The sequence below is a fragment of the Aquarana catesbeiana genome, linkage group LG06, assembly GCF_042186555.1.
Source record: "Aquarana catesbeiana isolate 2022-GZ linkage group LG06, ASM4218655v1, whole genome shotgun sequence".
In the NCBI taxonomy this organism is placed as follows: domain Eukaryota; kingdom Metazoa; phylum Chordata; class Amphibia; order Anura; family Ranidae; genus Aquarana; species Aquarana catesbeiana.
In genome coordinates this window covers 131,040,539-131,052,959 of record NC_133329.1, presented here as the reverse complement: position 1 = coordinate 131,052,959, position 12,421 = coordinate 131,040,539, and the positions used below count along the sequence as shown (strand labels likewise).

Genomic DNA, 12,421 nt, shown 5'->3' with positions numbered 1-12,421 from the left:
GAAACACCATCTGCCGGGGAAGCGGAGCATCGTGTAAGTAAAAATGCACACACAATATTTTGTTGTGTGGAAGATCTATTGAGAAAATAATCTCATAAAATAAAATCAGTGAATTTATTTCCTCTTGAGAAGAGGTGATTAAGAAGGGGATGTGATCACCATAAATAAATACATAAGTGGTCCATATAGTCAAATTGGTGTTGAGTTATTAACTTTCAGGTCATTACAGAGGACAGGGAGCACTCTTTATATCTGTAGGAAAAAAGATTTAACCTTCACATATGGAAATGCTTCTTCACAGTAAGAGATGTGAAAATAGAATAGACTCTCTCAAGAACTAAAGCTCCACGGACACACAGGCAAAATGTCGGAAGACATTTGCCAGTACAAAAAATACTGGAAATTAGCATCCGACCGACTCCAGATCAGTGCTCTCAGCCAATGGCAGAGAGTGCTAATTGGAGTGTTCTGGTGGGGGGGTCGTCTCCCTGCCAGAACACAACAGCTCAGCGGGGGAGATCGCTGAGCAAACATTGCATGGTTAGTACAGCGGCTCCCGACCGGAGCTGTCAGTTTTTTTTCGCCCAACCCGCTGGGTTGCACAAAAAAAAAAAAAACTGTAGTGTGTTCCATGCTTTATTCTAACCAGCTCAGTAGATTGTTTTAAAAAACAGCTGGATGCATTCTTAAATACACAAAATATAGCTGAATACTAATTTTTAGGTAATAACACCAGGGGTAGATGATTCAGGGAATATCTGATTGCCTCCTGGGGAATCAGGAAGGAGCGAAGGAACCAGCTCACTGGAGCCTATTGGATCATGCTTTATTAGGTTTTCTTTTTTTGCCTTCCCCTGGATCAACTTTGGGAATAGGATAGGTGTGGATGAATGAGAAGATCTGGACAGCCGCACACCGGGATAAACTGGATAAATTCTTCTTTTTATTTGTAAAACAGGATCATAAGATACATGAGACACCACTGGAGTGGTACAGTACAGCACAACTGACGCATTTCACACTTATACAAAGTGCTTACTCATAGTTTCTTTTGGGAATAGGATAGTATATATGGAAGTTTTGTATTTGTGTGTGTTTTTTTTTGTTAATGGTTGAACTAGATGAACTTGTGTCTTTTTTCAACCCGACTAACTATATAACTAACGCCTGTGTACACACACGCAGTTCTTTTCGTTCAACCCAGTGGGCTGAACGAAAAAAGAACTGAGAAGCCCAGTGTACTAACTATGCGATGTCAGTGCAACAATCTTCCCACCAGTGGCCGCTGGTGGTAATTTTTTTTTGGGGGGGGGGGGGCGGCAAACAGTGCACCCGCCAACCCCCCCCCACGTTCAGGCCGGTCGGTGTACTTACCTCATTCTTGGAGGGCAATCACGGGCGGCTTCCCTGGCTCTCCTCTGCAGGCATCACAAGCAGCTTCTCCTTCCCCTGCTCGGCGGCTTCTGTCTCCTCCCTCTTTCTCAGCGGCCAATCAGAATGCTTCTCAATTTGGCCAATCGGGAAACGTGTCTCAGACCCGCACTTCCTGATTGGCGGAGAGGTGATTCAGTGTGAGAATAGTGAATGTTCATTCGCTATTCTAACACACCTGGGTGGGCTCCGAGTGCAATGCTCTGTGCCTGAAGATCACCCTATTTTGAACCCTATTAGAGCCTCTGTCTCTAATCGGTACTTCAAAAAAACACCCCCACCACTGTAATTAATGCGCTCGTCATCCTGAAAGGGGCAGGATGCATGGATAGGGGGTGGCGGCAGCGTGGAAAGGGGAGGCAGTGCCCGTGCGCCCTTAATGGTGGACGGGCCACCCCTACTTCCCACTGAGCTATTGTGTTCTGACAGGGGGACTACCCCCCTCCCATCAGAACACACTGGTTAGCGCTCGAGCGACGGGCTGCAAGCGCTGATTCGATGCCGATCGGTTGCTGTTCTACAGAAGCTGGACAGGCTGCTGTACACACTGGCCGAATGTCATCTGGTTTCTGTTCAACTGACCAATATTCAGCCCGTGTGTACCAGCCTTTAGAAGGACTTGGGATTGTAAGCTTGAGTGCAGGGACTGATGAAAATGTAGATTATGTAATATGTTATGTAAATTGTTGCTCCTATATAAATACCTGTAAGAAATTATAAATAAATAACTGGCACAGCTATAAAAGTTACACTGTCGACAATTAAATGCCAGCTGCAATCAGACTGGTGTATACGGTGATTTTTTTTCTATGCAAGGTAGCACAGCACAGGCTTCTACATTACAGGTTCCACTATGCTCCACGCATTCCTGGGACAAATACAACCACAAAAGCACCATTCCTACGCAAGCCAGGACTATAAGCATCCTGAGCGGTTTTGGGAGGGGAGGATCCCGGTCCTGCCAAAGTCCCTCCTTGACTTCACCTCTGCAAACCCACTGAAAGAAAATATGAGACTCCCTCCCACCCAGCCCTCTGCTGCTCAGAGCTGTAACAGAGCGTAGGCAGGGTGCCAGTCAGCATGACCACAGTGTGCATTGACTCTGTTTAATGAAAGCCAGGAAAGAACACATTACACAGTGTTTCTTTAGAGAGCCAGCTAGCCTTCAGTGATTGCAATCAATAAAAACACTCCGCAAGGGGCCCACAGGGGGAGAGAAAGATGAGGGAGAGCTCTCTGTGCTGAGTTTGCCTGCCACTCTCCCCTCTCCCTTCCCCCTCCAACAAAAACAAGTGGAACTTTGGAAGTCAGAAGACAAACTGGTCTGCATAGAAAAGACAGCACAGCTCCCAGCATCTCCCAGATAGGACCCTCCATGGACTATTCATCTACTATGCCTGCACCCGAGAGGTGAAGCTTCCAACAAGTGCAGCATCCACAACACATCATCCGATCGCTTCCCAGAAAAGAAGACGTTTGGAGGAAGCCATGGGATGGGATCCAGTACAACCATTGCAGGATGGCTAATACTGGCACTCTTGATCGTCCAACAAACAAGGCGATCTATTCCTATTTATCACAAGCTGCACTGACTCACTACCAATCAGCTGCATGCGGAGAGAGGTAAGCTGAGCTGCTTGCTAACTATAATGCATCATGCCTGTGTTTACATTTGCTGTGTCACATGTATCCATTCATCGCAGAGAAAGGAACACATATTCCTCCATACTACAGCATCACAGAAATGCCAAAGAAGCTGCTAATGCCTTCTAATATTAGTAGATGGAGATTTTAGGATCTCATCTGCTTCTCATCACGTGCAAAAAAAAACAACTACTGCCATGCTGCATGTGGGCAATGGAATTTGGCATCGCTTTAGGCAAGGCTTATTTTCTTTTATGTGGTACTACAATCCCATCATGATAGTAGCATTAACAAAAGTATAGGGTTAGTTTCCATATTTCGCAAGCGATCCGCCTATTGAGCAACAATATCTGAGAATCAGTACAATCGACTCGAACTGCAGATTTGTTGATAATTTTCATTGATAAAAAAATAAGAGTCTGTTTACACCTTTGCATTCTAGGGCACATTGCCATGTAGAGGTTTAGTATTGTTATTAATGCTGTTAGTTTACATATAAGTAGCATGTTGACATGTAGGGATGCACCGAGTACGAGTACCGATACATTTTTTTTTAGTACTCGCCAATACCAATTACCGATATCTACCGCAACTGTTTTGTTTACACTTCAGCTGTCAGCAATGGTACAAAGCATTGAAAAGTCATTTGCAAATGAAATAAATTGATTTTGTTTTTTAATTTTGCACTTTTTTTATGTGAAATATGTATATATATATATATATATATATATATATATATATATATGTGAAAATCTTCACTAACAAACCAAACAAAAAAAAGTTTTCATGTTTATCGTTTATAAAATAGACGTGAAAAGAAAAAAAAGCAGGAAAAAAATAATTAAATGGAGCAGAATAGGGAGTTAATTAAGGCTGATTAGAATAAATTAGGGGTTAATAAGGGGTTAAACGGGGGAACGTTTGTTCATCCCCACTGACAGCTCAAAGAACCAAGCCTGAAAGTATCGGTTTCAGGTATCGGTGCATTTGCACGAGTACCGATACTTGTGCAAATACTCGGTATTGGCACCAATACTGATACTAGTATCGGTGCAACCCTACTGACATGCATAGGCCACAAAAAGATCAAGTCCAAGTTTTATTTTTATCTGTTAATGCATGTTTTAACCTTTGGGATAGGAATGGCAATCCATCATTAGGCGCATCAAAAGAGCATCTTAAAAAAACAGCGCACATTAAGTTGCCTCTAGCTATTGTATTCTGACAGCCAGAACCCGCGGCTGTCAGAATACCCAAACATTGGCTACATCTGACTGGATTCAGCCGTTGTTCTCCTGACAATTTCCATCTGGCTCCTTTGATTTTCAGATTGAAGGATGTCAGGTAGGAGGGTGTCGACAGGGCCATCCACGGCCCAAACTTTGGCCAGTATATCAGGAACAAGAGTTCTGTGTATCGGCCAGCTTTAGCGTGAATCTACCGTAATCCTTTCACTGTCCAAATGCCAATGCACAAATGATTGTTGTGAAGGGTATTGACAGATTACAAGGAAGAGCAGTCCTCAGTAGTATGAAACATTTGCCAGTCTGTGTGCAGCTTTACTGCACTGGTGATCCCCCAACCTAGCGACTGAGAATTGTCACTTGTCACTTAATGTCCCGCCAATGACCATGGCTTCTGCAGCTTGCTCAAGTGAATGCTCCATGCTTCACCTGTCTCAGAAGACTATGATAATCCTGAACAAATTTGGAACTGTGTGAGATGACTTTAGTCATTTCGGTTAGCTTAATAATCACTCCGATTCAATGATCTTAAATAAAATCTACAAAAGTGGCGTTGGAGAGCTGTTAAAATACCCATAGTCACCAGACAATGCTAGCTAGACTTGTGGATTCTTCATTCATACAGCGTTTGATCTGAGCGACCCCAAGGCTCCGTTCACGCAGCGCTTTATGTGAATGACCCCAAGGCTCCGTTCACGCAGCACTTTATGTGAACGACCCCAAGGCTTCGTTCACGCAGCGCTTTATGTGAATGACCCCAAGGCTTCGTTCACGCAGCGCTTTATGTGAATGACCCCAAGGCTCCGTTCATGCAGCGCTTTATGTGAATGACCCCAAGGCTTCGTTCACGCAGCGCTTTATGTGAATGACCCCAAGGCTCCGTTCACGCAGCACTTTATGTGAATGACCCCAAGGCTCCGTTCACGCAGCGCTTTATGTGAATGACCCCAAGGCTCCGTTCACGCAGCGCTTTATGTGAATGACCCCAAGGCTCCGTTCATGCAGCGCTTTATGTGAATGACCCCAAGGCTTCGTTCACGCAGCGCTTTATGTGAATGACCCCAAGGCTCCGTTCACGCAGCACTTTATGTGAATGACCCCAAGGCTCCGTTCATGCAGCGCTTTATGTGAATGACCCCAAGGCTCCATTCACGCAGCGATTTATGTGAATGACCCCAAGGCTCCGTTCACGCAGCGCTTTATGTGAATGACCCCAAGGCTCCGTTCACGCAGCGCTTTATGTGAATGACCCCAAGGCTTCGTTCACGCAGCGCTTCGAGTGACCCCAAGGCTCTCTTCACAAAATCACACAGCGAGCGACCCCAAGCCTCCGTTCACAAAATCACAGAGAGCGACCCCGAGGCTCCGTTCACAAAATTACAGAGAGCGACCCCGAGGCTCCGTTTCCACCTAAGCAATTTGAAGACATTTCTTGAAACTTAAAGACTACTGAGAAGTCACTAAATACACAATACCACATCAAAATGATGCTCCTATCTACAAGACATACATACATGTACTGTGCACAACTCTTCAGTGATTGTAAGCTGACAAAATACAGGTAAAATAAATCATTTCTTGGGCAATTTGTTGTGAGGATCACTTTCATAAAAGTCACACGATTCTCCTTAAATAGTAGACCAACGTTGGTGGGTTTTATTTTTAATGAACTTATTTTGCCCTCTTAGTTTCTGAAAGAGCAAGCCAGTGGCTATTCAAAGGATTGTTGTGGAGATGTTTGCACTGTGTTTAGCTCCAGTTTCAGGCACCAGGGGGTGGGGAGCGAAGCTGATGACATGCACGCACATTGACTGAAGTTTTTGGTGTCACTAGTGTGGGCTTTAGAAGCCCTCCCCTGAGAGGGAAGGAGCAGCAATGCAAGCAGGTCCTCTGCTTGTTATTGTAAGACTCAGGAAGGAGTGCATCCAAGATATAAAAAAAATGTGAAAACAAGAAAGGGCCAAAATTCTCAGAGACTGTATTCATTTTGAGCGTCTGCCAGGTTGTAATTTGTTACACATGCTTACACTGGAAATACTCTGTAGCGTTCTCTTCATTCTTAAATTACACTGCCTTGCATGCAAAACAAACTATGCATGACTGACTTTAGTCACATAGTAGGCCGCAGTTACACTGATGGCGTGGAGCTGTGTTAATGTGCACTGTAATAAAATACTTGTAATGCTACTAAATGGTGCCATTCAAATGCCAAACACATTCAGGTTTGTAAGTGCAACACAAATTCTTACATTTGTATGAAAAACAAATACTGTACATATATTTTTGGCCAGATTAGTAGGAAGCACACATTACAGACATGTTCATACTATGATAGATGCTAATCCTGCACCCAACGCAATATATATATATATAAAACCTTGGTTTGAGAGTGTTTTTCAAGACAAGCAAAATGTTTTAATACATTTTGACTTGATAAACAAGCGATGTCTTGATATACAAGTAGCGTCATGTCACAACTGAGTATAAAAGAGAAGAGAGGTGCCTCTTGAGTGTAATACAGTTACATTTATATAAGGTACAACATTTAGAAACTCACATAGTTGCTGATTAAAATAGGCACATCTAAGTATGCAGGCATCTGGGGTAAAGCTGTCCACAAAGACCGTCCTTTTCACCGCCATTGATTTCATCCCTTCCACGCTGCGCTCCATAAGCGGTTCAAGCCTCGCTTTCAGATCACTCTACTGCAGGGTAGTCTTCCTGGTCATGATTGCAGACTGACAGCAGTGAGAGCCGGCGGTGCAGGGGATGGTCTATGTGGACCACTTTACCCCAGATGCCCGCTTCCTTAGATGTGCCTGTTTTACTCATCAACCATGTGAGTTGCTAAGTGCTGTACCTTCATTAAATGTAACCATTTTGCTATACTTAGAGGCGCCTCTCTTCTCTTTTATACCCTGTAGCTCCTGCTGGATTTTGCTTCGAATTCCCTTGTGGAGGCTTCCATTTGTGGATGGACATTATGGTTACACAACCTATCCTATTGCTATAATCTTTTTATGTGGACTATAAACCAAAGGACTTATGAATAAATGGTTGTGGAACTAATCATTTGAGTTTCCATTATTTCTTATGGGGAAATTCGCTTTGATATACAAGTGCTTTGGATTACAAGCATGCTTCCGGAAGGAATTATGCTCGCAATCCAAGATTTTACTGTATTTTTTTTTTTTTTAAATGCTGGTCCATTCCATTAGCCAGGAGAAGCCTTAGCTGACCATACATTGTTTAGATTTCAAATGGTTCAAAAGGAATCATCCAAAGTTCAAGCCATATATGGCCCAGTCGGGTGCAACCAAGCCAGATGGAAAATTATCAGTTGAAAGGAGACTGCATCCTATCAGATGCAGTCCCTGTTAGTGTATTCAAGCAGTCCCCAGTGTTGTGGCTGTCAGGATACAGTAGCTAGCAATGGTGATTCCTCCATCCATGCTGTCTAAAGTGGATTGAAAAATCTATTGATTTTGTCTCATTCAGTCCGCAGACTGAATAAGAGAAATCTAAGCGTATACAGCTAGTCTTAGACATTTGTCGAAACAAAACTCATGTCAACAAGCGCTATAGCTCAACTTAAAATACATGTTAATATATGTAAAAACACGAGGCAATGAACGTTACTGTGCATTCGCGCCTATGTGTGATGTTGCACATTATTACGTATGTTGACAGGCAGTGCAAAGTGCATTACAACACGTGTTGATGATTTCAATGGAAAATTCATTAGGCCAAAATACAGCCTAAAGGTGCTTCTACTTAGTGAGGAATACAACACCTGTGTGTGAGGGAAGGCTTACATATGACCATTAGGAGGAAACACATACACAATATTGGTATAATGTTCACCGTTAAACCATCTGATGAAAAAGATTAAAGTTTCAAATTTAAATGAAAAGGCATGCATCTGCATGCTGATACATGAAGGTGCAACCACCATGTGAATGGTGAGTGGATTGAAAGTTGTGGGGGATGAACCCCTAAAAGTTAGTCTCTAAAAAGTCTCTAAATGGAGGCTGTAAAGGGAGCGCGGCTGCTTCAGGTGCGGGCTGGGGCTGGGGAACCCGATCACTGTGAACAAAAGGAAAGCAAAAGGAGGAGAGAGAAGGGTCCACCAATCCTTTAAACAGCTTAGGAATATATTCAGCATATAAGTATAAAACCAGACTAAAAACTTGCGTGAAAAATGTTGGAGCACTTGCAGAGTGCTAGAGCGGGTGGTAGCTTCCACATGCATTGTCACAGGAGGACTGCCGAAAAGTCTGTATTGAGGGATCCATGAGCGCCGTGTGCTGATGAAGAAGGCGAGGCCGTGCCTTCGAAACACATTCAGATTGGCCAGACAGCGTGTGGGCGGCTCCCCAGTTTGACAGCCCTGGACCACTCCCACTCAAAGACACACAGCCGACGTCTCCATGAGGCTTATCGAGGCTCCAGCTGTGGCTAACACATGGCGCTCATGGATCCCTCAATAGAGACTTTTCGGTGGTCCTCCTGTGACACTGCACATGGAAGCTCCCACCCGCTCTAGCACTCTGCAAGTGCTCCAACATTTTTCACGCAAGTTTTTAGTGTTGTTTTATACTTATATATTGAATAAATTCCTAAGCTGTTTAAAGGATTGGCTTGGCGCTTCTCTCTCCTCCTTTTGCTTATATATGTATATAGTCAATGTGTATGTGGCCCCAATGTATACACAAAGTATACTGAACTGTGCATATTATTCCTTACCCCAAAACAGCTAAAATCTGTTGTTCTCCCAACACACAACGGCAAGCTTTGGCCACATTATATCCACAAGAAAGAAAGCTGAATGTGAAATTTGTATAATATTCTTGTGGAAAAAAGGGATTTAAAGATCACATTGGTATTTTATTATATCTAACACGCAACTAGATCTGACATCTTTTACTGAAGAAAGTGTATTTCACAGAAACACCCACACATTATTTATCTACAATAAAATACAGTAACCTAGTACTTTGACAGCAAACAACAAGGACAAATATGCTTCCATATGTAATCTGACAGATATAGGAAATGAATGGGTGTCCTTGACAGAAATGTCACTTCGGCACATGGGAAAAAGGAACCATTTGGAGCTTTGGTTTACACAGTTGTCTGAATTCCGGTAGGTCCCTTTTTATAGTTGGAATTCTTTAAAAAAATTTGCAAAGATCCCAGAGATACAAAACAAGAATATGGTTATATCCGTAATGTGAATCAGTAACCACAAAATATATTATCTGCAATAATCTGTAATATAATTTTTAGTCAAACAACTTTTTATTCAGACAAATTCCAGAGTACAAACGTACATAAGGCGTACATGTGAGTAATTTATCACAATATATTGCACAATCAATGAGGACCAAATATGAAAAAAATATCAGAACTGTGCAAAAGAAAGACAATGTATACAGTACCAGATAACACTAAACAAACCAATAAACAAGAACAGGGTATAAGGCCAGTGTACTGTGCTTCAGAATTTAGGATTGTGGCCAAGAGGAGTATAAATTGTCCTGAAATTAGTGGGAGTAAAGTATGCGCCATCTTTGGATGAAGAGTGTTCCATCGTCGTTGTCAGAGGAAGGAATTGTGCCCCATTGTTGATGACACTTCTCCCAATGAAATAGTAATTGGACATAATTACTATCACTGACACCAACAATGGGGTACTGTTCCACCCACTGATACTAACAATAGGGCACAAATGAAAGGGCACCATTTTTGGTGTCAAAGGAAGGAATTGTGTCCCGTTGTTGGTTTCATTGGGAGAAGTGTCATCAACAATGGGGCACAATTCCTTCCTTTGACACCAAAAATGGTGCCCTTTCATTTGTGCCCTATTGTTAGTATCAGTGGGTGGAACAGTACCCCATTGTTGGTGTCAGTGATAGTAATTATGTCCAACTGTTAGTGTCATTGGATGGAAAAGTGCCCAAAGGGCTGGATAAAGGCAAGCAAAGGGCTGCATCTGGTCCCCGGGCCACAGTTTGGAGACCACTGGTGTAAGGTAACAAATTCACTATGTTTCCATTGCGAAAGGTCAGAATAAGGAAAGGAAAAAGAAGGTAAGTATAAGTGATACGAGAAGCGCTCGAAAGTTACCATAAAAGAGGGGACTGCACAAGCCCAAGCAAGACCGCATGAAGAGTGGGCACACAGAGCTTGAAAAACAAGTGAATCGCTAAAGGGCCCGCCAGCCCATCCGCATAATATGTACCCTCTCAGGGTCTTAACTATCCTCTATAATCTGCACTATATTGTATCAAGAAATTGGACACATGGTACAGTCTGAATGTATCCATAGTACAATCCTATTTAGATTTACCAAAAAATATGTAGTTTGAGGGCATACCTATAAACCTTTTTAAGATATATATACAAGCATAACAATTCTCATGAATAAAAATCTGGAATTGACTCTACTCCTCTGTGTACCGTCAAAATGTATGCCCAATATATACAGAAAAACTAAATTCTGGGGATAGTCCAGCACCTGACCAATCCTAGAAAACCACAGAGAACAACACACAGTTCATAAAACTAAATTGGTCACCGATGTTGATAACAAACAAATAAACCTGGCCCCTGTTCTTTTAATATGGGCATTTATAATTGTAACAACTATGTCTTTGACACAGCTGGCTTGACTGGCAAAATCGGTCAGGCTATTCAGTCTACACCTGGCCTCTTCTGCTCGCATTGGGTGCACACTGGGATTCTGGATTGATAAGTGTACTACATTGTTTTCTATCATGGATGCTTGGACATGTGATTAATCTAATTGCACTTGGGAAAAGAGGAAGGAAGAGGCCTTCCAAGAGGGTCGCTGATCAGCTGTGGACTGACAACGCTAACTCCCCGGCTGTATTCCTCCCTCCCCACCCTACACCAGATGGATCAGTGAACGTCTAAAAAGTATAGCACTTAATAAGTTTTACCCCCGCAACCTACTTACCGGACACTGCAGTTTGCATCAGTAAGCCACCTGTGCCTCCTGTAGGTAAATGAGAGCCCCTAATCCTAAGCACCACAGATAAACTCTGGACTGTCAATTTGGATTAAAGACATAGGGTGGCCCATGTAATACCTACTTGCTTAATTATATGCATCTACATCTCAATCATCTAACAGCTATATATCCTTTATGGGATAACTACAATCTACTGCTCAAAAAGAAAGTAGGATGGTAGTATATGCAGTTTATTGTAAACCAATATTTCAACCAATCCTTATCCTTGGAGCTGTTTGTATGTCTAATTATGTGGATGTGTGCGCAGCTGCGATCCCTCCCTCTTTTTAATGACAACATCGTCTTTTTAAATATCTTGGAAGATTATACTCAGACCGTTGTTTTTGGTATTTTTGTTATATCTGATACTATGGTGTGTTTGTTCTAAATAAAATCTAATCAATTCAACCATAGTGTTCACTTATTGCGACCCTCTTGGAAGGCCTCTTCCTTCCTCTTTTCCCATAGTTTTTGTGGTCACATGGACTGCGCCATGCAGTTGTTACTACATGGTGAAAGGTTGAAGTAATCATCATATAATCATTAATTAAGTTAGTTGTATACTGACAGAGCGGTAGATCCAGGCACCACAATATTTTTTAATTTTAATCTAATTGCACTGCCTCAGTTGATAGGGCTTTTGGCTGGAGTTTGCACATTATTTGAATGGTGAAACACTCCTTGTACCTTGTGCAATTTATGGAGACTAGACATGTCTGGATCTCTTGACAAGGATGCCTTATCACATATGAAGAACTTGACGTTAATGTCTGTATTATAAGAAAGGTATGACCTGCCACTTTCTCCATTACATTTGAGCATGCACAGGGGGATTGTATATTGTACATGAACTTTAATCATCATTACTCCTTTGAATTAGATTTCAATCTCTTAGTCCTGAGGTGGGATGTATCAAGTGCAGGGGTACATGTTTAAAGTACCTATTTAATTGCATCCAATAAATATGTGATTGAGAGATCATTTTGGTTCCAGTATATGGACATGAGGAATGTTCTTTTTTTATGGAGCATTTGGTTGACAAACTTTAAGTATCTAACCACAAACT

The 12,421-nt window shown here is 42.3% G+C and overlaps 2 protein-coding genes across 3 annotated transcripts in view; one reads left to right on the top strand and one right to left on the bottom strand.

Annotated features, from left to right (window-relative positions):
• CHLSN (cholesin) overlaps positions 1 to 12,421 on the bottom strand; it is a 640,429-nt gene that overhangs the window by 176,780 nt on the left and 451,228 nt on the right. The gene's annotated exons all lie outside the window — the stretch shown is intronic.
• GPR146 (G protein-coupled receptor 146) overlaps positions 2,456 to 12,421 on the top strand; it is an 87,414-nt gene continuing 77,448 nt past the window's right edge. The window contains exons 1-2 of one of the 2 annotated variants that reach the window (XR_012245263.1): positions 2,456 to 3,054; positions 7,244 to 8,438. The gene's annotated coding sequence lies outside the window, so the exon portion shown is untranslated. Of the gene's footprint in view, positions 3,055 to 7,243; positions 8,439 to 12,421 lie in introns of those variants that run through there. The other variant, XM_073636804.1, reaches the window with a different exon arrangement.